The sequence below is a fragment of the Pongo abelii genome, chromosome 1, assembly GCF_028885655.2.
Source record: "Pongo abelii isolate AG06213 chromosome 1, NHGRI_mPonAbe1-v2.0_pri, whole genome shotgun sequence".
Classification (NCBI taxonomy): domain Eukaryota; kingdom Metazoa; phylum Chordata; class Mammalia; order Primates; family Hominidae; genus Pongo; species Pongo abelii.
The window spans coordinates 8,378,551-8,403,621 of NC_071985.2; the positions used below are offsets into that span (position 1 = coordinate 8,378,551).

Sequence of the window (25,071 nt, forward strand, 5' to 3'; positions counted from 1 at the left end):
AGTGCTTATGCCTGGAACAGTTGCCCTCAGATGCTAGGACAGCCACCCCTCCATGCTTCTATTCAAGTATCCCCCTTATTAGTGAGGCCTTCCTTGTCTGCTACACAGCAGGCCCCTGCCCTCTGCCCTTGCATTTAGTTTTCTTCTTTCCCTGTTTTATTTTTCTCTACAAGAACTATCATATGCTATAGAATTTATTTATTGTCCAATTGTTAGTTATTAGACTCATTTATTTATTTATTTATTTGTAAACAGGATCTCGTTCTGTCTCCCAGGCCGCAGTGCAGTGGCACAATCTTGGCTCACTGCAGCCTCCACCTTACTGGCTCAAGCAATCCTCCCACCTCAGTCTCCCTAGTAGCTGGGACTATAGGTGCACACCACCGAGCCCAGCTAAATTTTATTTTTTAACTTTTTGTAGAGATGGAATCTCACTATGTTGCCCAGGCTGGTCTCAAATGCCTGGGCTTAAGCAATCCTCCTGCCTTGGCCTCCCAAAGTGCTGGAATCACAGGTGTGAGTCACCGCACCTGATCTTGATGCTCAATAGAACGTAAAATCCATGAAACCAAAGGATTCTTCTGCTCTGTTTCTCTTGCACCTGAAACAGTGCCTGGCACCTAGTTAAGCACTCAACTAATATTTCCTGAAAGTATGAGCCACAAAAAAGTGTCAAACATTCTTCAATGAAACAATGGAACCCAATGTTTACTACATTATAAATGTGTGAAGTTGAATCAATCTGTCTTGGACTTACGAATGAATTTCCCTACTTTGAAAGGATAATATCTCAATACTTACTTGCTGTATGTTTTATAATGACAACTAAACTTAATTAATATTTGGTAAGTATATAAAATAGACAATATATCAATGTAGTAGAACACAGTATACAACCTTGAATTAAGTATCATCCCTGATTACAGGGAGTTCAAAATCTATTAGAGGAAACAGATCCAGACATAAATAGTTCCATTTTAAATATATTTAACAAATATGTTGTGTTTGACCATTAGAAGGTGAACATTAAACATTATTATCCACTTCATCAGTTGCTGGTGTGTGCTGAGCACTCTGTAAATAGTAGCTGATGTTATGGTTGTTTATCATGAAAGAACAAGTGAATCGTTCTGAATGGTGAGAAAAGAAGTCTTGTGAGACTTTTCGAGCCAGTCTTCATAGGGTAAGCAGATACTTGCTGTTGGAAAAGCAGAGGAAGAAATTGCAGGTTCCACTGCCCAGCCACGCTGCCTGAGGCCATTGGGTGTGTAGCGAGTGGGGAAATAGCTGTCTCAACTGGGGATGAGCAAGAGTGGGAGATCAGAAACAAAGACTGGGCCAGGCACAGTGGCTCACACCGTTGCACTCCAGCCTGGGCAACAAGAGTGAAACTCTGTCTCAAGGAAAAAAGAAAAAAAAACATAGGCCAGGCGGGGTGGCTCACACCTGTAATGCCAGCACTTTGGTAGGTCAAGGTGGGCAGATCATCTGAGGTCAGGAGTTCAAGACCAGCCTGGTCAACATGGTGAAACCCTGTCTCTACTAAAAATACAAAAATACAAAAATTAGCCAGGCTTGGTGGCATGTGCCTGTAATCCCAGCTACTCAGGAGGCTGAGACAGGAGAATTGCTTGAACCCAGGAGGCGGAGATTGCAGTGAGCCGAGATGGTGCCACTGCACTCCAGCATGGGCAACAAGGGCGAAACTCTGTCTCAAAAAAAAAAAAAAAAAAAGACTGAATGAATTTCTTATTATCTTTGCTTTAAGAAAGGTAGGATTTGGGGATGCTATGGCTTCAAAAAAAATCACAAGTACTAAAAATAAGGGTAAAATTATATCAATGGATAATCTGTTTTACTCACATAATACAAGTTTCCACTGAGTGAGAAAATATCATCTTTCCTTAATTCCATTTCCCTTGAAAATAGTGGTTTCAATTAAATGGAGGAAAAAAACTTGAAAAACTTAAGCTTCAGGAAATAGGACTTTTTAAAGAAAATCAAAATATACAAAGTAGTTTGGTGAAATCAAACCATTACCAGATTTCTTTTTTTTCCCCAGAAACAGATTTGATAGTTAATCTAATTGGCTATTAAATGTATTCCTTTTATAAAGCCCATTATGTCGTACTCTGTTTCAAAGCTTTGGAAGAGAAATAGAAATAGTATCTCATCCTAAGCAAAATTAAACTAGCATAATTTCATTTGGAAATAAATAGCTAGAAAAACTTACAAACATTCAAAAAAGTTAAAATCTGTTAGACTGACAAAATCGTCTACAGTGAAAAGGCAGCTTCGGGAAGGAAGATTACCTACTGTCAAATTAGAAAACTACAATTAAACCATTGATATTTCCCTGAGAAGAGAAAACTAGTAACCGTGAAGAAGTGAGGGAAAACAAATGATGACGTCATGTTAACAACAGGAAAGACATGTCCTTTTGTAAAAGATGCTGTCACCCATCACAGACTGTTTCTTCCAATATGGATTTGCAAAACATGACAGTCGAGCTCACTAAATCTCTCGTGGTTGCCGTGGAGCAGGGCGAGGTGGCCCACACCTGTAATCCCAGTACTTTGAGAGGCCAGGGAGGGAGGACTGCTTGAGCCCAGGAGGTCAACGCTGTAATGAGCTATGATCATGCTCTACACTCCAGCCAGGATGACAGAGCGAGAGCCTGTCTCTAAAAAAAAGAAAAAACAACACAAACAGTCGTCATTCTCCCACAGAGGAAACGATTTGAGCCCTCTTCTGCCTTCTTAACTACAACTCCAAACCCATCTGCCGTATGAGAGAATGAGGCTAATTAAAAATACGTATCAGATGACACTAGGCCTGCAGAGATCCTGGAATTTGTCCTACCACTTTGACATAGCTTGTTAGGTAGCCTCACATACTTTGTTACATCTCTTAAGAATACATTCTGGCTGGGCGGGCGCGGTGGCTCACGCCTGTAATCCCAGCACTTTGGGAGGCCGAGGCGGGTGGATCACAAGGTCAGGAGATCGAGACCATCCTGGATAACACGGTGAAACCCGTCTCTACTAAAAATACAAAAAATTAGCCGGGTGTGGTGGCAGGCGCCTGTAGTCCCAGCTACTCTGGAGGCTGAGGCGGGAGAATGGCGTGAAACCAGGAGGTGGAGCTTGCAGTGAGCGGAGATCTCGCCACTGCACTCCAGCCTGGGCGACAGAGGGAGATTCCATCTCAAAAAAAAAAAAAAAATACATTGTGGCTGGGCACGTTGGCTCATGACTGTAATCTCAGCACTGTGGGAGGCTGAGGCAGGCAGATCACCTGAGGTCGGGAGTTCTAGATCAGCCTGGCCAACACTAGCCAAACCCTGTCTCTACTAAAAATACAAAAATTGGCCAGGCATGGTGGTGCATGCCTGTAGTCCCAGCTACTCGGGAAGGTGATGCACAAGAATCGCTTGAACCTGGGAGGTGGAGGTTGCAGTGAATTGAGATTGTGCCATTGCACTCCAGCCTGGATGACAGAGCAGGACTCTGTCTTAAAAAAAAAAAAAAAAAAAGAATACATTCTAATATTGTCCAACTCTTTCTTTTTCTTTTTTTCTTGTCGTTTCTTTTCTTTTTTTTTTTTTGAAACAGGGTCTCATTCTGTTGCGCAGGCTATCGTGCAGTAGTATGGTCGTGTCTCATTGCATCCTTGAACTCCTGGGCTCAAGCCATCTCCGGCCTCAGCCTCCTAGGTAGCTGGGACTACAGGCATGTGCCACCATGCTGGTTAATTTTTAAAACTTATTTTTGTAGAGACAGGGTCTTACCATGTTGCCCAGGCTGGCCTCAAGCTATTCTCCTGTCTTGACCTCCCAAAGTGTTGGGATTACAGGCGTGAGCCACCACACCTAGCTATTTTCCAACTCTTAATGTTAGGAATTCTACTGAAATGTTTACCATGATCTAGGGCTGCAAGCAAATCATTTCTTCATTCTCAGGCATTGGGAAGATAACAAAACCTTCCCACAATCCCCCCAAATTCTGTGCCTTTATGTACATAACCCGTCTTCCCTCCAACCCAGTCTCCACAGAGATGCTCGTGTCTGCCTCTCCTTACGTCTTTATCATCATCATTGGTCTCCTATGAAGTGACTGTAATTCACTGTTTAGAAATTAATGCAATATTATTGTATATTGCACTGAAGTACCATAGAAAACTAAGCTGCCTGACATCAACTCCTTAAAGGAGACGATCACCCATAGTCAAGATATGCACCCAATGCAGGGAAGCCTGAAATGATTCATTCCAAGTCATACAAAGAAGTGTATATGTTGTAATTGCATAGTCATTTATTTATTTAAGTCTAAACGTAATTGTATGACTAAATGCAATTAAATGCTCACGATTTACTAAGACATAGCCACTTGGATCTGGTTTTAGAGAGAGAAAGTGACTCTGGAGTCTAAAGAACCAAAAATGTGTGTGCGTGCTCATGTAATCTAAGTGTAAGTATTTGTGAGCTGCAAAGAGGACTCCTAAGTCTTGTTGAGAGGGCCAAATGACTCTAACAAACAAAATTTTGATGAGTTAAGTGTAAATGAATCAGAAACATACGGATTAAATTTTCATTAATGCACAGGGATTTAAAAATTAAGGGAAAAATATTTGGCAAAGCTAATTTTGGCTTTTGCCAAACCCAAAGCTTTGGAAAAATAGTTGGAGACATTCAATGATCCAACTAAAGAAAACGTGGCCCACTTCCCCTCTCCTTTTTATAAAATCTTTATTTGTTCACACACATGGCATCAGAAAAGTTCATTTCTGTTGGAGACGACGCCTGCTTCTAAACAAGACTGTGAGAAAATCCCTTGTTTATTAGTGAACTTGCCAGGCATTTATGTTTATGGAGCATAATTAATTCGCGAATCTTCTGAAGATGTATCACTCTTCCTCAGCCTTCCGGAGAGAAAGGACATCCGCTTCTGCCTGGGCACTACTGTCTGCCTGTCTCTACATCATAAATATATTTCCAAAGGATTCTCAATAGAAAGTATCTTCTCTTAATTCCTTCCAGATGTTGTTCTTAGTAGGGATGATTCTTCTGACTGAGTGTCTCCTAAATCCTGCTGGGTAATTCTGCACATGGTCATGGTTAACACAAGCATGTGACGAATCCCAGATGTGGAAGTAATCAAAGTGATCTACAGATCTAAGGCAATACTCCAGGGAACAAATGAGGGGTATTGTGAGGTCAAAGCAATTAAGGAGGGTCACACTGGAAAGCCTGGGAGTTATGGAGTAAGGGAAAGAGTGAGCAGGGGGTCGGGGGAAAGAACGGAAATCCCTCATAGTTTAGAGTTATCGCTTCTGTCTCAGAAAACAGGGATAGGTAAGAGAGGATGAATATGAAAACCCCTTATAATTTAGTTATTGTTATGTGGACAGATATTCTGCTTTTCTATGTGTCCTGAAGGCAAAGGATGACTAATTTTCTGTCCTTTATCCATAAAATTGTGCTGGATGTGATTGTTTGATTGAAACCATTAGACCATGGTGTCAAAGACAGATAAAACAGAAAGACCTAAGATAGTCATAGAAAGTTAATAGAAACAAAATCTGGCTTACATATGGTGGAGAGAAACACAGCAGGACTGTCTAGGTGGTGTGGAATGGCAGAAAGTGGATTTGCAATGGGAAGACCTTGAACACAAATGCCAGCAACATCTATGGCTGGAGACACAGGGAACAATTCATTTTTTTGACTTGTAAAACGATGGTAATACCACCTATCTTAGAGGTTTGGATTGAAGGAAAATAAGCTTTATTTTAAATATTTTTTTTAGCAAGAAGTGTCAGAATAGAACTGAATTTAGGAGACTTTAGTGGGGAGAAATGAAGTTGTTGTGAGTATTTTATTTAATTTTGCCCTTCTTCTTCTTTTTTTTTTTTTTTTTTGAGACGGAGTCTCGCTCTGTTGCCAGGCTGGAGTGCAGTGGCACACTCTTGGCTCACTGCAATCTCTGCCTCCTGGGTTCAAATGATTCTCCTGCCTCAGCCTCCTGAGTAGCTGGGATTACAGGCATGCACCACCGCGCCCAGCTAATTTTTGTATTTTTAGTAGAGATGGGGTTTCACCATGTTGGAAAGGATGGTCTTGATCTCCTGACCTCATGATCTGCCCACCTTGGCCTCCCAAAGTGCTGGGATTACAGGCGTGAGCCACCGCATCCGGCCTTAATTTTATCCTTCTTAAATGAATATGTTGTGCTTTTTTATTATAGAAGTAATACACAAAGTCACATATTCATTCAATTCAAACAATGTAGAAGTATATGAAATAAATGAATATAGTCCCCCTTCTACTTTCTAATTCTCTCTTAGCAAGCAGAATTAAGATTTGCTTAATTTTGCAGGTAAGCAAAATTAATGGTTTGATATGCATCCTTCCCGACTTTTTCCTAGATTTATGCACATATATTCATGTTATAGGGATTTTTTCAAAAGGAAAGTGGGATCATATAATAAGTAGATAAATCATCCTGCAATCTGCTTTTCTTTCACTTAATATAGCAGGAGCAAAAGGCATTTTAACTTTATTACAATGTTTGAGAACTGTGCATTCTTTATGAACATAGATGCAAACATCAGGATTATTAGGTACTATAATAAAAATGTGAGTATAATTTAATGAAAAACACAATGATGTTTCAATATTATTTAATATATGCCTATTTCCCATCACATCAATAAATCAAAGCAGACAAATCATATGCTCACTTTGAAAGATGAAAAAACTCTTTTGATTAAATTCAATATCCATTCATAATTCTAAAATATATCTTCATAAACCATAACAAAATGATATTTTCTTAATACAATAAAGCATTAAGAAATTAAATAATAGCCAAGCTCACATGAAACAGTAAAAGCAATAGAGCCAACCTAAGTGCATAAGGAAGAATACAAGAGTTCTTGATATTACTACCTTAATATTTTGCTGAAAATCACGTCATAATACAATGAGAAAAAAATGAAAATATTTGTATACAAAAGGAAGTGAAATGTAACAGAATGCCCATGAAAATCATCTTAAAAATTATTATAATAAATAACACAGGGTTCAGTAAGCTGGCTAATTACAAAAATATGCTAAAATCTCAGTGATTTTTTTCTTTACAACTGCTCCAATTAAAAAAAAATAGAGCATATAAGACAAGGTGATGCAATTCACAAGCATAACAAAAAATACCAAATTATTGTGAATAAATTTAAGAAAAATATGTACAACTTTTAGAAATAAAACATATTTATTAAATAAGAACAACAACACAATAAAATGTATTTCCTAAAAGATAACATTCACAAGTGAAGAGGCATACTATATATTAGAGATAATGAATTAGTACTGGAAACATGGTGGGTCTTCCCTAATCAATCTATGAATTAATACAATTATTGTAAAATTCTCAATATGTTTTTAAACTTAATTTCGCCAAGACTCCAGGAGAATAAATTCCTGATGATAATAAAGACAACTTACAAAAAGGAAGATTGATGTATATTAAAAGACATAAATAAAGCCATAATTATCAAGACAGTATTCAGTATTGTACTGATGCTGATACAGGCAGAAATTAATGAAATAGCATGGATAGCTCAGAAACAGATCCATGTATATTTAATATCATGTTAAATGATAAAGATGGTATCTAAGTTTGTTCCAGGCTGCCATAATAAAATAACTTCGACTGGGTAACTTACAAAACCAGAAATCTATTTTCTCATAGTTCTGGAGGGAAGGAAGTCCAAGTCCGACAGATTAAGTGTCTGGTGAGGACACATTCCTCATACCTAGTGCTTCTGTGTGTCCTTACGTGGCAGAAAGGGCAAACAAGCTCTCTCAAGCACTTTTATAAGGGCACTAATCACCTCCCAAAGGCCCCATCTCTTTTTTTTTTTTTTTGAGACAGAGTCTTGCTCTGTCGCCCAGGCTGGAGTGCAGTGGTGCGATCTCAGCTCACTGCAAGCTCCACCTCCTGGGTTCACACCATTCTCCTGCCTCAGCCTCCCGAGTAGCTGGGACTACAGGCGCCCACCACCACACCCAGCAAATTTTTTGTATTTTTAGTAGAGACGGGATTTCACTGTGTTAGTCAGGATGGTCTCGATCTCCTGGCCTCATGATCCACCCGCCTCGGCCTCCCGAAGTGCTGGGATTACAGGCGTGAGCCACTGCGCCTGGCCGGCTGCATCTCTTAATGCCATCACCATGAGGATTAGGTTTCATCATACGAATTTTGGAGAGACACAAATGTTCAGATCATAGCAAGTGGCATTTCTTAACAGTAGAAAAAGTAGGAATTATTCAATCATTGGTTGTGTAATTACTGGCTATTAGAGAAGAGGGAAGAAAGAAAGGAATGAGAATGAGAAAAAGAGGAAAAGGAGAAATAGAGAAAGAAGGAAGGAAAGAGAGCAGGAAGAAGGAAGAAAGTCTGACTTTAACATCAGCCACAAAGTTAATTGCAGATGCAATCACATTTTTAATGTACAAATGAAAACTAGGCCCAGTGTGATGGCATACGCCTGTAGTCCCAGCTCCTCAGGAGGCTGAGGCAGGAGGATTGCTTGAGCACAGGAGTTCAAGGCTGCAGTGAGCCGTGATCATGCCAACAGAGTGAGGCTCTGTCTCAAAAAAACAAAAACAAAAAGAGAGAGAGAAAGAAAAGAAAACTAAAACTAAAGAGCGTTTGAAGAAAGTGTAAGAGAGTATGTTTTTCATATTGGGGGCAACTTTCCTAACATGAGTTGATGAAGGAAAAGACTGATTCATTTGCCTAAATAAAACTTGAAAGCTTCCCACATTTAAAAAAAAAATGCGTTGGCCGGGCGCAGTGGCTCACGCCTGCAATCCCAGCACTTTGGGAGGCCGAGATGGGCAGATCATGAGGTCAGGAGATCAAGACTATCCTGGCTAACACGGTGAAACCCCATCTCTACTAAAAATACAAAAAATTAGCCGGGCGTGGTGGGGGGCGCCTGTAGTCCCAGCTGCTCTGGAGGCTGAGGCAGGAGAATGGCGTGAACCAAGGAGGCGGAGCTTGCAGTGAGCTGAGATCAAGCCACTGCACTCCAGCCTGGGTGACAGAGCGAGACTCCATCTCAAAAAAAAAAAAAAAAAAAAAAGCATCACAAATAAATATTTGCAGCAAAAGTGACAGAACTGGTGAGCTGTGTTGACATTTCTGTGTGCTTGATCTCCTTGCTCATGTCGTAGTGAGCCTCTTTCTTTTAATCAAATGCTCTGCACTCTGTCAATCCTGGGCTTCTACAAAACTGTTCTCTTCTGACAGGAGAGGTGTCCCAGCCTTTTTGAAGGGCACTCTTTTAGAGTGTATCAGAAGCGTTTTGCACAGTCCCTATGCCAAAAATTTACACTTTCCTTTCTAAGGAAAGAACTTTATAGACACACAAAGACATGATTTACAAAAATATACATTGCTACTATGCTGAAAAAGTCTAGTGCTCAACAATAGGCGATAATATGTTTTTTCTTTTTATCAGTTTTCATCCACAAAATAAAATATTATGCTGTCACCTAAAATGATATTTTAGTAGAAGGATCAAATCTGGCCTGCTGCCTGTTTTTGTAAATACAATTTTATTGGAATGCAGCCAAACTCACTCATTTACATATTATCTGTGATTGTTTTCTCAAAACAACAGCAGAGTTAACTAGTTGTGACTAACCTTGTGGCTCGAAAAGCCAAAAGTATTTATTATGTGCACCTTTACAGAAAAAGTTGCTGACCACGTTACAGTAGAATATTTGGTATCTGGGTAAATGTTCAAAATTTATTATTAAATTTGTTAAAGTAGAATACAAAATAGAAAAAAGAGCTGGGCTCACTGGCTCACGCCTGTAATCCCAGCACTTTCGGAGGCCGAGATGGGCGGATCACTTGAGGTTAGGAGTTCAAAACCAGCCTGGCCAACATGGTGAAACCCTGTCTCTACTAAAAATACAAAAAACTTAGCCAGGTGTGGTGGCAGGCACCTGTAATCCCAGCTACTCGGGAGGCTGAGGCAGGAGAATCACTTAAACCCAGGAGGCAGAGGTTGCAGTGAGCTGAGATGGGGCTACTGCATTCCAGCCTTGGCAACAGAGAGAGTTTCCCTCAGGAAAAAAAAAAAAAAAAAAAAAAAAAAAAAAAAACTTAGTTAATTAAATATATTAATAAATTTTATTTAAAAATAAACTTTTTGGCCGGGTGTGGTGGCTCACACCTGTAATCCCAGCACTTTGGGAGGCCGAGGTGGGCGGATCATGAGGTCAGGAGATTGAGACCACCCTGGCTAACACAGTGAAACCCCGTCTCCACTAAAAAATACAAAAAATTAGCCTGGCATGGTGGCGGGCACCTGTAGTCCCAGCTACTTGGGAGGCTGAGGCAGGAGAATGGCATGAACCCGGGAGGCGGAGCTTGCAGTGAGCTGAGATCGCACCACTGCACTCCAGCCTGGACGACAGAGCAAGACTCTGTCTCAAAAAAATAAACTTTTTGTATTACACGAGAACACCAGTTCAGATTGAGTTACTCCGAGGTACAATTTTATTTTGGACTGAATTTTAAACCCAAGTCCAATTTTCAGAGTTTATGCAAACCTCCCTCCATTTCCCCTCTGCACTCACACATTGCATCCAGCTGTATGAGTTGGTGATGAGCATCAATCTTTTGACGGAATCTCAGAGGACACATAAAATTTCCTGTTTTCTCTTAATTTAATTTTTGCTCCATTCTCCAACTTTCTCAAGGAAAAAAGTTAGTCTTCTCCAGGTTTATGGACTTTGTTTACCTACCTCTGGCAAGGCAAAATGCCACAATGTTTCTGGAGGTTTGGCAACATAAATCAAAAAGCTATTTCATACAGTTGATGGGGAAGAAGAGGAAAAGAAGACTATATGCAGTTGCTATGGTAACAGGTAGGACCACAGCTCTTACGCACCTCCTCCTCCATACTCCATAATTAGTTTTACCTTGAGGCCATTAAATGGAAGCTTGCTCCTCACAACCAGCTTTTAGAAAAAGCAAATTCTGGCCGGCATGGTGGCTCACACCTGTAATCCCAGCACTTTTAGGAGGCTGAGGCGGGCAGATCACCTGAGATCAGGATTTCAAAACCAGCCTGGCTGACATGGTGAAACCCCGTCTCTACTAAAAATACAAAAATTAGCCAGGCGTGGTGGCTCATACCTGTAATCCCAGCTGCTCAGGAGGCTGAGGCGGGAGAATCACTTGAACCTGGGAGACGGAGGTTGCAGTGAGCCAAGATCACACCATTGCACTCCACCCTGGGCAACAAGAGCGAAAATGTGAAAGAGAAAGAAAGAAAGAGAGAGAGAGAGGGAGGGAGGGAGGGAGGAAGGAAGAAAGGAAGGAAGGAAGGAAGGAAGAAAGGAAGGAAGGAAAATAAAAAGCTAAATCTGTTCTCATTCACCACCAAAATCCAAGAAGACTGATTCAGAGTTGGCACCCAACTTCCTACTGTTATACAGAAAGGGAGGAGTTAAAGAATCTGCCTCACAACTATTAAACACTTATTAAGTAAACACTGAATTGAGCATCTGAAAATAAGCTTCTTTCTCTCCTGGGGACCAAAGTGCTTTAAGTTTTGAAATATATTAATGTTTTGTATTTGCATAAAAATCTTACGCCCCAAAGCAGTCTGCATTTCAGAAACTCTTTTTTTGGAAATGCCAAGTTGAATTTGGCATCAGTTTAATAATATGCAGAGACAGCAAAGAATAATAATAATAATGCTTGCCTGGTCACACAGCAGAATGTGAGGAGATTAGGAAAGACTGCAGTGTTTTCTTCCCCTCAGGAAAACAGAATTAAATTCTTACTAGAGTCAGGAGATGAGTGAAGTCTTGCAATTTCTGAAAGTTTCCGGTGATTCCCCCAGTAACCCTATCGACACCTGGCTGGAGGGGAGAATTCCAGGGCTGATGACATCAACTTGAAGAATCTCAGAAGGTTGAAGCTGAAAAGGACACTTCCCTATAGGCTAATCCTATAAGACTAATCCCGTATTTTCCAGAATGAGAAACTGATCCCCAGAGAGGTGATGTGAATTGCCCACCGCCACCGGATGAACTGATCACCAAGTGAGCTCTTGAACACAGGTCTCTATATTTGTAGAAGTGCTGCATCTTAAACCGGGCTTCTCCTCATCCCTCTTTCACTCCTGGGCCGTGTTACTGCTAGAGTAATCACAGTGTGGCAGACAATGCGCTACCCTGGCAGCCTTTATTTCATTTAATTCTCACTGCAGTACTATGAGGTATGGTTTTCACCTCTTTCACAAATGAGGAAACAGAGCCTCAGAGAGGTGAAGTAATTTAGACACAATCTGGAAGCCAATTGTATTCAACTTCGAAGCCTATGATCCCAAGTATTCCTGTTGGCAGAAAGCAGTTCCATCAGGCCTCCTCCCCGTTTGCCTGTTATTTACGCATTGGGTTATCTGGAATAAGGTTTTTTGTAAAAGGTACTTATAACCACACCCCCGTGTTTGGGAAGCAAAACTTAGTTCTCACTCCTTTACCTCTTTTTTTTCTTTTTCTTTCTTTTTTTTTTTTTGAGACGAAGTCTTACTCTGTCACCACTGGACAGAGTAAGACTGCTGGAGTACAGTGGCTTGATCTCAGCCCCTGCAACATCCTCCTCCCAGGTTCAAGCGATTCTCCTGCCTCAGACTCCTGAGTAGCTGGAATTACAGGCATGCGCCACCATGCCCAGATAAGTTTTGTATTTTTAGTAGAGATGGGGTTTCACCATGTTGGCCAGGCTGGTCTCAAACTCCTGACCTCAGGTGATCTGCCCGCCTTGGCCTCCCAATGTGCTGGGATTACAGACGTGAGCCACCGCGCCCGGCCTATACCTCTTTTTCTACCTACACATTTTGTAGGGCACATGGCAATATTTCCCTCTGTATCTAAAAAGTGAATAAGCCTAGTTCACATATATATCATTGAGATTTTCAAACTCTTTTTTACTGAGTGTCTGTTGCATATCACAGAATTTCATTATATTGTCTGTAATCTGTATCGTAATCTTGAAAGTTAGAGATGGCATCATTTGCTTGTTTTGTGTCTTCCCTTCTCCAATGTACTTAGTTCAGTTACAAGTGCCTCATAGAGGCTGAATATCACGTGATGGGTTTAATTGAATTGGCATCAGCTTCCCCGGAGACCACAGAGCACTTGCATAAATCTAAAATATCTGGATCCCACCACTGATCACTGGCTTCAATGGCAAAAGAAGGGGAGAACGAAGGTCCAACTGAAACGTGCAAAGTGCCATCTCCAAGCAGCAGGTACAATTTCCACCTGGCTCTGTGGTGTTTAGCAGCTGTGGAATCTGCCATCCGTCACCTTGGAGCCAACACTCTTGCCCCTCCAGGGCTGAAATATTGGCTTCCCCTTGTGTGCTTGTCTCCTACATAGAGACTGCCTTGTTTCTGTCAGCCTCCCCTTGGCAACAGGCTTGGAGCCTGCCTGCTGTGCTAGGAATTGATGTGACTCCGGTCCCAAAAACAAGATGCAAAGTCTTTTATGGCCAACTTTAGAGAAAGGAGTGAATAGGATAGAGGGGGAGAATGCAGAGGCAAAGGGAGAAGAAAGACATGTTGAAAGGTGAACAAGACAAGGCTGGGCATGATGGCTCACGCCTGTAATCCTAGCACTTTGGGAGGCTGAGGCAGGAGGATCACGAGAACAGGAGTTCAATATCAGCCTGACCAACATGGTGAAACCTTGTCTCTACTAAAAATACAAAAATTAGCTGGGCGTGGTGGCACATGCCTGTAATCCCAGCTACTCGGAAGGCTGAAGCAGGAGAATCACTGGAACCTGGGAGGCAGAGGTTGCAGTGAGCCAAGATCATACCACTGCACTCCAGCCTGGGCAACAGAGCAAGACTCTGTCTCAGAAAAAAAGAAAAAAAGAAAGGTGAACAAGACATAAATGATTCCATTAACAAAGGCTTTGGGGAAAATTATTTCTCTGTTAGCCTTGAAACACAAAGGCAGGGGCTCTGAGGGTACCTGGCCCGTGAGAAACTGAGGCCTATTGCTCTGTTCACTCCCCTTTCTGTGTTTTGCTTAAAGCAGTGAGGAGTATGAAACAAGGAGGAAAGCTGGGCACCTGTACTCTCAGCTACTTGGAAGGCTGAGGCAGGGGGATTCCTTGAGACCAGGAGTTTGAGACTAGCCTGGGCAACAGAGGGAGACCCCCACCTTAAAAACATATATATATGTGGCCAGGCGCGGTGGCTCATGTCTGTAATCCCAGCACTTTGGGAGGCTGATGCACGCAGATCACTTGAAGTCAAGAGTTCGAGACCAACCTGGCCAACATGATGAAACCCCATCTCTACTAAAAATACAAAAATTAGCCAGGCATCGTGGTGCATACCTGTAATCCCAGCTACTCTGGAAGCTGAGGCAGGAGAATTGCTTGAACCTGAGAGGCAGAGGTGGCAATGAGCTGAGATTGTGGCACTCTACTCCAGCCTGGGTGACAGAGCGAGACTCCAAAAAATGTGTGCGTGTATGTGCGTGTGTGTGTATTTGCATGTGTGTGTGTGTGTGAGGGCTGAGGGCTTAGGGCTTCTATCAGCTTTACTTGTGTCACAAGTAAACAAAACAATATTTCCTGAGGATATTCACAGCCTAGTCACTTAAAAGAACTTCTGAGGCCAGGAGCGGTGGCTCAAGCCTGTAATCCCAGCACTTTGGGAGTCCGAGGCTGGTGGATCATGAGGTCAGGAGATTGAGACCACCCTGGCTAACACGGTGAAACCCCATCTCTACTAAAAATACAACAAAAAAAAAATTAGCCAGGCGTGGTGGCGCATGCCTGTAATCCCAGCTACTCGGGAGGCTGAGGCAGGAGAATGGCGTGAAGCTGGGAGGCGGAGCTTGCAGTGAGCCGAAATCACGCCACTGCACTCCAGCCTGGGTGACAGAGCGAGACTCCGTCTCAAAAAAAAAAAAAAGAACTTCTGTTTTTGTCTGGAAAGATGCTTCCTTTATTCTGAAAGAGATGATCTATTGCTGTGTTTTGACTGCTGTTGTTGGTAGTTTTGCTTTAATAAAGTGTATCATCATCCTTACCATATCACTTTCTTTCTACCCCAAAAGAGGATTGAGTATACTTCTGTCCTCAGTGATTTATTGAACATGGTACCATGTAAATAGAAATGCACGGGCAGGGCACAATGGCTCATGCCTATAATCCCAGCACTTAAGGAGGCCATGGCAGGAAGATAGCTTGAGGCCAGAAGTTTGAGACAAGCCTGGGAAACATAACAAGACCCATCTCTACAAAAAAAATTTTAGAAAGTTACTTCGTCATAGTAGCATGAACCTGTAGACCTAGCTACTCAGGAGGCTGAGGCAGGAGGATTGCTTGAGCCCAGGAGTTTGAGGCTGTAGTAAGCTGTGATGACACTACTGAACTCCAGCCTGGATGACGGAGTAAGATCATGACACATACACAAAAAAAAAAAAAAAAAAAAGAAGAAGAAGAAAAAGAAAAAAAAGAACATAGTCTCATTCAATGGAAACCAAGGTGATAATGCCTATATGTAAAAGCAGCCAGTACAGTGCCTGGCACTTAGCAGTTTTTCAAGATTTATTATAGCATACCTTTTTGCTAGGGAGATTGCCGTAACCTAAGACAGGGAACTCATATTGAAACAGATGAATTCCCTGTGAACTCTATGAATGGATCACAGAACAAAATAAATAAATGCTACACTTAACTTATATCTAAGTAAAAGAACATTTGTGGAATGGAAAAAAAAGATGAAAGCGTAGCATTTATTGAACCAGGATGAGATTGCATGAGAATAAGTAATCACATCTTTTATTTGACCCGAACGTTTTCTGGTGAAAGTTCGGAATTCAAAGTTGTTTGGGAGACGGAAGGAAGTGATAAAGCAAGCTTGGAATGGGAGAAGTATGATTAAAAGCAGCTTGTACAGAGGTCCACTAGTATGGGTTTTTGGAGGACCAGGGAGAGAATGTGAGAATTTTTCTCAAAGAAGACTGCCCTTCCTTTAGTTTTCCAGAATTAACAAACTAATCGGGAGGATGGGAAATCATGATGACTTCATGGTGATAGCGGCACATGGATGAAATAGTACAGGCTGCAGATGGACAGAGAAGCTGATCTGATTTGGAGAAGGGCAGTGGGTTTTGTTACTAGACTAGAATCTCTCTCTATACAACCTAGTGATGTGCCTCCCACTCGAAGTCAAGTTGATGTTGACACAATTATTTGACATCATCCAGATGACTGAGAGACTGGTTAGAAAATCTAGATGGAGAGCTTGTGTGCAGACAGCATGGGAGCCCCACCAAGCTGATCAGGATGACCAGGGACGCACAGCCCGCCATCTTGGCCAGCATGCCGGGCGTGCCGCACTTCTCCTTTGTCGTTCTCTATCGCTCTGTGGCCATCAGCAATCCCAGGAAGCAGGGATGAAAATAGCGCTTCTCCACCCGAGGGTTCCAGAACATAATCTAAGGCAGGATGCAGGGGGCGAGGGGCCTTCACACTTCATCCTTTCTACCCATCACAGCATGCAAAACAACCACACCAGGATTTTTCCAAACAACCTTTATTTCCTCAAAGTCTTCCTTAACCCTATGGAACAAGAAGCTGCCACTGAATAGGGCCCACCATAGGGGCTGCTTTCTTTTCTGCTCCTGCCCCTCAATATAAAAATATGTTTTGTGGTCCCCAAGCCCCAAAAAAGAAAATCCAGACCCAATAGATTCTTCTTTGTCAATTATCCAAGCTGACCGTGTAGAATGCTTAACTCACTCTCGGTTGATACCATGCTTGACTGCCTTTCAACCCTACAGTGACAAGTCCCTCAAAAGCCCCTTGTGCCTGCCCTTACAGTGCGAGGGGTCAGAGGATGCTGGAGGTAGAGCCCCCGAACAAGCAGCAAAGAGCGCTGTGCACAGCAGAAACCTACAGATGAGGGTGCCATGATGGAGGCGCTCAGGGTGGCAGACAGGAAGGAGAAACATGGTGGGGAGAGAGGGTGGGGTGAAGATGCGTGATCACAGACTCCACCTGAGAGCTGTTGGAGGTGGGAATCTCTACTCCAGAGGATCAGAACATGGAAAATGTGCTGATGACTAACGTTTGTTTTTAGAGCCCAATATTTATGGATTAATTTATCCTAGGACATGGAATGTGGAAAGCTCATCTCCTCCTCAATATTTCCACCGTGTGTTGTTGTGCTTCCTTTTTATCTGATTTGTCTTATTAAAATTTGTTTTAGAGAATGATAGGAAAAGAGAGATGAGAAAAATTAGTCTGTGGTGTTCTTTAATGTTCGTCAGTAAAGTTTGAAAATAATGGCATAGAAGAGATTTGGAGATCGCCGCGAAGCCAGAGTCGTCAACCAATTTATGTTTAGAAGGTATACGGTATACTATATATTTAGAAAAAAAACTATTTTGAAATCAATAGGTCTCATAATTGTTACGGAGGCTAGGAAGGGGAGTGGGGGTAAGGGGGAGGTGGAGATGGTTAATGGATACAAAACATATACTTAGAAAGAATAAATAAGACCTGCTATTTGATAGCACAACAGGGTGACTATAGTCAATAATAATTTAATTGTACGTTTAAAAATAACTAAAAGAGTATAATTGGATTGTTTGTAACACAAAGGATAAATGCTTGAGGGATGGATACCCCATTTTCCATGATGTGATTATCATGAATTGCATGCCTGTCAAAACATCTCATGCACCCCATAAATATATATACCTACTATGTACCCACACAAACTAAAAATCAAAAACTTTTAGAAACTAATTCATGTGGCAAACATAAGCATAAAGTGACTGGAAGAGAGAAGAAAAGCATTGACATTGAGTAAAATATAAGAAAAAAGAATGAATAACGATTGCACGAGAAGTAAGAAAGAAGTGATCAGAACGGCTTTCTTTCCCAGGGAAGGCTTCTGAGTGGAGGCAGAGCACACCTGAGCATTACAGACATGGTGGACCAGAGAAAGACATGAGCAGGTGTGTGTAGGTGATTGTGCCCTAGATATGTGGAAAGGCACTGGTGTGGGGACAGGAAGGTGTGGGGGCTGGAGGCACGGAGTGAGGATGTTCAACAGCATGAAGAGTAGAGAATGAATAGCCTTCACATCCAGACTTCATGAAATTTAAGGTAGGTAGCCATTGTTCTGTATTGATTCATCAAACTAAGAGTGGAAGTGGAACCAGGGCTGGTGGTATGAGCCTGTAGTCGCAGCAACACAGGAGGCTGAGCGGGAGGATTCCTTGAGCCCAGGAGTTCAAAATCAGCCTGGGCAATATAGAGGAATCTTGTCTCTTAAAAAAAAAAAATGGGAAAGATGAAAGATTGGAGACTGGACTCCAGACTGGAATGAAAAAACAATACTTCAGTCATGAAATGATGAGAGGCTGACCCTGCACAGATCCGTAGTAATGGCTGTTGAGAAAAGCTTCAGTTGCTGGAGATAAAAGCTAGTGTACTGGATTTACTTTATGAAATGGAAATTCTAATAGCATCTAAATGTTTCTTTTAAATCTGGGATTTGGCAGTGTGCATGTTTTAATCATGCAAAACGTTTGATTGGTTGGCTGAACCAAAGGATTGTTATTGTTATTTTTGTATCCAGTAATTTATTTTAAAGCTGTGAGTAGAATTTCTGTGTTATGTTGCTTCTGGTTTAGTGGGAAAGAATGTACTATTTAACTTTCCTCAGTAGGAAGGGTAAAAAGAGAGACAGAGAGGAGACTGATAGTTGTTTATTTTAAATTCTGAAGTTTAGAAAACTAAGGCTGGTGCCTTCGTGTTCAATGTTTTCAGTAAAAGCCTGTCTGGAAAGGAATGGAATGGAAATTTTGCCTTCTAAAAATTATGTCTGTCTTTTGTTCACTTTATTCAAGACACCATCAAGTGAAAATACATGAAGCTTTTCTTGCATGTCTATTCTGAGGATAGAAAAACTTCCAAAGAAGAAGTACCTTATCCCAGATAACTTCTTCCCCCTAGAGATGGGTTTAATAGTTGACTTAGGAGATTTTCCGATCTTGTGAACACAACTTACTTTGGCCTTGGAGATAGGGAATCTGTCGCCTAATAACAACTGAAGGTCGTTGCTTGATATATGACAATTTGCACCCAGCTATCCATGCAGACACCAGCTTCTCTCAGTCATGCTCTCACCAAAGACTTTCAATCCACAGGACTGGCCTTGAATGAGACTCCTGAATCCCTCTCCCATATCCAGGAGATAAAATAGGGCTTTTGTGCAATAAGGCCAGAGAGATGGGAGGACGGTGTGTGTAGGTAACACAAACCTGTTCTCAGACTTGTTGCTATGTATTTTTAAGGGGTGATCTGGAGGTTTTAGGTTTAAATCTAGAGATCTTATGGACTTGGTGATTCAGTACCATGAGGGATCCTGAGGTTGCCATCCTGGGAAGTTGCCACTGACTTTCCAGGGAATAAGGAGCAAGACTTTTTTTTTTTTTTTTTTTAACTATAAGTCCCTGGCTATAGCACTTTTAAGTACCTCAAGATGTTACTAGTCTAGCCAGGCATGGTGGCACTTGCTGTAATACCAGCTACTAGGGAGGCTGAGGCAGGAGAATTGCTTGAACCTGGGAGGCGGAGGTTGCCGTGAGCCGAGATCGCGCCATTGCACTCCAGCCTGGGCAACAAGAGTGAAACTCCGTCTCAAAAAAAAAAAGAAAAAAAAAAGGTGTTACTAGTCAAGGCTTAGAGTGCCAAGAAAGATCTCTGATTAGGGTCTGACATTCCATGATGGGGTCAGTTTTTTGTTTTTTCAATTTGTCTGTTAAGAAGTCTTGCTACTGAACAACAATTCCTCTGTAGTTGAGCATTCATCATGTCCTCTCTGCTCCTGTCTTTCTTCTCATTCTTCATGGTACTTGATTCTTGTCTCATTGTTTCATTGATTATCCATTTGAAGTACCTTGTCCTCTCTGAAAATATATCGCATCCTTTATAAACCAATTAAAATTGCACCTCTCCAATAATCCCAGAATGACCCTTTTCTCAGCACCCAGGTATTCAGTATGAATCTTAAAGGACGATGAGTTTCTCTGGAGAACAGGATATTGTAAAAAGCAATTTGTAAGGGAAAATGGAGAGTTCTTGCAAAGATTCGGAATAGAGAAATGCATGTTGTATTGATCTGGTGTGATCTGATTGCAGGATGCTTGGAATCAATATGAGTTGATTATGAGAAGGTAAGTAAGTTCTAAGGATGCTGAGCATCTTGTACACTGTGCTGAGGACTTTATTCCATAGTCAAGTTGATGGTTTCCACCAGATATTCAGATATTTATTTGTGATTGAAAATTCTGGCATCTGTCAAGATTTCTAGGCAATATAATTGGTTGCCTGGTTTGGGTGATAACAATGACTCTTCTCAATCTCTTCAATTTTCTCTTCTGTTCGTGTTCAAAGAAGCTTCACTGAATAAACTCTGGCTTTATCCAAGTATCCTAAACCTTGGTCCTTTGTATCAATCTGGAAGGTCCTCAGGATCCTTCGGGATTTTTGAAAGTTCAGACCTCTTTTCTTTGTATGCTGGTTAAAAGGCAGCATACCTGACCTAACATCAAATTAAACTTAGAAAGTGAGAAATCAGGCAGGGCGCGGTGGCTCACACCTGTAATCCCAGCACTTTGGGAAGCCGAGGTGGGCGGATTATCTGAGGCCAGGAGTTTGAGATCAGCCTGGCTAACATGGTGAAACCCCGTCTCTGATAAAAACACAAAATTAGCTGGGCATGATGGTGTGCGCCTGTAATCCCAGGTATTGGGGAGGCTGAGGCAGAAGAATCACTTGAACCCAGGAGGTGGAGGTTGCAGTGAGCTGGAATTGTGCCACTGCACTCCAGCCTGGGCGACAGAGTGAGACTCCATCTCCAAAAAAAAAAGAAAGTGACAAATCAATCATGAGGAACTGATATGAGATTTTCTTATGTTGGAAGTCACATAAAAGTGAACATATATAGTTTACAGTCATCATATATTCTAATGAACTGACATGAATTCTGTGAAATAAACATTTTCCTTTTCACAAAGGTAGGAAGCCTATGATCCACATAAAAATGGGGTCATTTAACCATGTCCCTATTTGTAAGACTGACATATATTGCCTATCTCTTCAGCCTCACAGCTCTGCCAGGGAGATAAGTGATTAAAAGGACATGGGAGAGTTTCCTTGTAATTCATAGCACTGTTAAATCTTTCTTCTGTATCTATTCATTTAGTTGCTCATGCACTTACTAATTCATACATTAAATCAATACTTATTAAGGACTGACCATCTGCCAGTCAGATGTGTTAGGTGCTGGGGTTTCAGCACTGAACAAGTCATGGAATCTGATATTATGCATCTTATAGTTGAGCTTATAAGGGGGCTGGGAAGTTCTACGCTGAGTCAGTCATTATAAGAATGATGTGTATTACTAAGAAAGCAGGCTGCTAAGGAAGCATAAAACAGGTGGTCCTAACTTAGCCAAGGGGGACCAGAAAATCCTTCCTGGATAAAGTGACATTTAAACTGAGACTTGAAAGATGAGGGGAAATTAGGTAAAGAGCTATAAAGAGTCTGGAATGAATGCTCTTCTAAGAATCTACCATTAGTCAAAACGCTTTCTGACATCATGTAAAAAACAGTTTCAAAGCACTGCCCTTTGGAGCAGCCATCCGTCTCTGGATCTTGGCTGCAATAAGTTCATCTTAGTGATTTCACTAAGTCCAGTGATTAAATATTGCACGGGGAGAGCAAAGAGATGTGACTCTTTGACGTGCTTGGCTCCATCCCAGATTTATGTCTACGAAGAGGGATAAACTCAGGAAAGGCCAAGCCAGGAAAAATGTGCTGGCATCTCCTCTTGGCAGTCAAGGACTTTTGAAATCATTGGCGACTAGATTAAATCAGAACAGGCAAATTTGATCTAAAGTAATTCCCAATACCCTAATTACATCCAAATTATCAAACGAAAATTTAAAAATTGATGAAACTCTCTGACCTCAAGAGAGTCCAAACATCAAATAGCAACAACGTTTGTGGATGACAATACTATATCTAACTTTTCATCCAGGTGCATCATCAGAGGGGCTCCAGATAATTTCTTTAAAAAAAAAAATGTAAAAAGAACATTTGACAGTCTACGTTTAAAAAAAAATTTTAAATTTCCACCTATAAGGCTGTTTATTAGCACAATATTTTAAAAATGTCTTTTTACCTCTAATCCTTGTTCTGAACCGCTTTCACTGGTTTTCCTATTCTTACCCAATTATTCTGTTCCAGTAGTTTTTCTTTCGTGAGTCCCGTTTCCACTGGCTTCATTCCATTTCTCTTAGACATGCTCTCTCCTCTCATTGTGCCAGACTGTTTTGTGGTCTCTTCTTTCTGTAGTATGCATTTCCTTCCTTCTTTTCTTTTGCCATTAATGTTCTGTTTTTCCATGAATTTTCCCAGGATTCTGATTTTTCTCTATTTACTCCTTTCCTTATTTTCTGAGTTATTTGATCTCCATTTCCATCTTCATACTAACTTGTTTGTTGTTACTTCATTGGCAAGTATAAGTATTTTCCTATTTCTACTTCTGGCACATACATTATATATCAAAGAAACCTATTATCTGTGCCACTGGAAAAGAAAATACCAACTCTGTCATCACTTTAGGCTACATAGAAATCACTGCACTTTGGTGGCCAGTGATTACTATTCATTTTTATATTCAACAATTTATATTTCATTATTATATGTATTTATACATCTTTATACACACGTATAAAAATAAACATTTTCATGCCAGGCACGGTGGCTCATGCCTGTAATCCCAGCACTTTGGGAGGTCAAGGTGGGTGGATCACGAGGTCAGGAGTTCAAGACCAGCCCGGCCAAGATGGTGAAACCCCATCTCTACTGAAAATACAAAAAATTAACCGGCAGATCACCTGAGGTCAGGAGTTCGAGACCAACCTGGCCAACATGGTGAAACTCCATCTGTACTAACAATACAAAAATTCACCAGTCATGTGGCATCCACCTGTAGCCCCAGCTACTTGGGAGGCTGAGGCACAAGAACTGCTTGAACCCGGGAGGTGGAGGTTGCAATGAGCCGAGATCGCACCACTGCCCTCCAGCCTGGGTGACAGAGCAGCACTCCGTCTCAAAAAAAAAAAAAAAAAAAAAGGAAAAGAAAAGAAAAGAAGTATTGTGTAGAAACAATGTGTGCACCAAGACAATTTTAACTAAAATAAAAAATGCCCTTGGATATTTGACTCAAGAGAGTGCCACGGAGGCTGGAAAGCTGTGTTTTTTAATAAAACCAACTGAAATGTGGAGACTTCCGTGGTCAGCTATATGTCTTAACAGAGTGGCCATTGGAATTTTCATTAGCTGCACTCATTTCAAAGGGTTATAATAGGATAATTGAACAGAAAGATCCCTTTGGACCTGAACTTGGCAGAGAAAGGCTTTCCCAGAAGATCATTTCACCCAATATTTGTATTACATAAGTGTCAAAATATGTCATTTGGAAGATGATACTTTCAATTCATACAAGAATAGTTTTTAGAGATAATTTTTACAAAATAGAAAGTATGTAATTAATTAGCTTGATTCCCAAGTTAGAAAAATAAGACACACATGTGTGCTTTGCTGTGACTGCTAAGCCCTCTAGTTTTACAATATCATTCAATTCTGCAATTCTCACTATCCTCCTACTGTATATTGTAGTTATCAAAGAGGTTAAAAATATTTGTTTTACAAATTTTATGAAACATTGAGCACCTCATTATTATTTTCAAGGAGTTTTGAAAACTTGCCATTTCTTTTGTCTGGTTCTTGGGAGAAGCATATTTCTATTAGGTTGGTGCAAAAATAATTGTTTTTGTTATTACTTTCAAGGGCAAAAACCACAATTACGTTTGCACCAACCTACTGGTTATTATTATTTTTGTTCTTAGGATTTTGATGAAAGTAAACTTACTTTAATTTAGCAGTAAATCCCATCAGTTGAATGGAGAGAGAAGTGGATAGATAGAAATGTGTAGAAATGTGAAGAAGCAAATATATTAAAATTTCCTAAAATGTCAGTGTAGAACATGGGTGGGGGGTGTCTAAGTGTTAGCTGTAATATTTGAATATTTCTATTTCTTTAATTTTTTCATAATAAAATATTTTAAAACAAATTATAATAAGACTAATCCATACGATATTCTTTATGTAACAGTTTTCAGTTTTGTGTTCATTATACCTTGCTTGGTTCAGATGTCATGGGATTAATTGTATAACCAAAAGACACAAATACCTAAATCTTGAGAGAATATATTTTCCAGTCATTAGAAATAAAACCTAATGATATGGACTCTTAGTTGATGACTCTATAATTGGCTAGATTTGTAAGAAGAATAATTTGCTCAAGAGCTTATGAGAAAAAAGAAAATTTATTTTTTAGCAACTTTTTTTCTTTTTAAAAGACTAGTCAAGTGCAGTAGTGAAAAGGGGGTAAAGAATAGAACAGGAAGTTCAGTCTGTAACTGACTGTGAATCATCAATTGAGATAACTCACAAACTTCACACCGGCCCCTAGCAATTTTTTTCTATGAGACAAAGCCCAGGAAGGTGTGTATCACGTGTGCCCCCTTCCATGTATTTATATATACATGCAAATTGACTTCCATGTACACACAGCATTTCTGAAAACAAACATGAGAGGCTGGGTCCATTGGTTGCTTCCAGGGAGGAACATTAGCCAGCCGGCCTTCAGAGGTGGGAGAGAGACTTCACTGTCTGCTCTTTTATATCTTTTGGATATTGATCTGGATGAATGTCATGCTCGTGCCAAAAATAGAATGAGTTACTACCTGTACAGTTAGCAGGCAGTAGGCAGGGATTGTGAGTAAAGGCTGTTCTCAAATGTAGTGGGCTGTTTCTCAGCAGAGACCCCTCTCCGGGCCTCTGAGAAACAATCGTTTATTTGG

At 40.9% G+C, this 25,071-nt stretch overlaps 1 long non-coding RNA gene across 1 annotated transcript in view; it reads right to left on the reverse strand.

Annotated features, from left to right (window-relative positions):
* Positions 1-968: 968 nt before the first annotated feature.
* The window catches only part of LOC129060769 (uncharacterized), a 71,866-nt gene continuing 47,763 nt past the window's right edge, over positions 969-25,071 (reverse strand). The window contains exons 4-5 of the long non-coding RNA XR_008527663.2: positions 2,516-2,683; positions 969-1,198 (exon numbers count right to left, since the gene is read on the reverse strand). This is a non-coding gene — a long non-coding RNA (uncharacterized LOC129060769). The remainder of the gene's footprint in view (positions 1,199-2,515; positions 2,684-25,071) is intronic.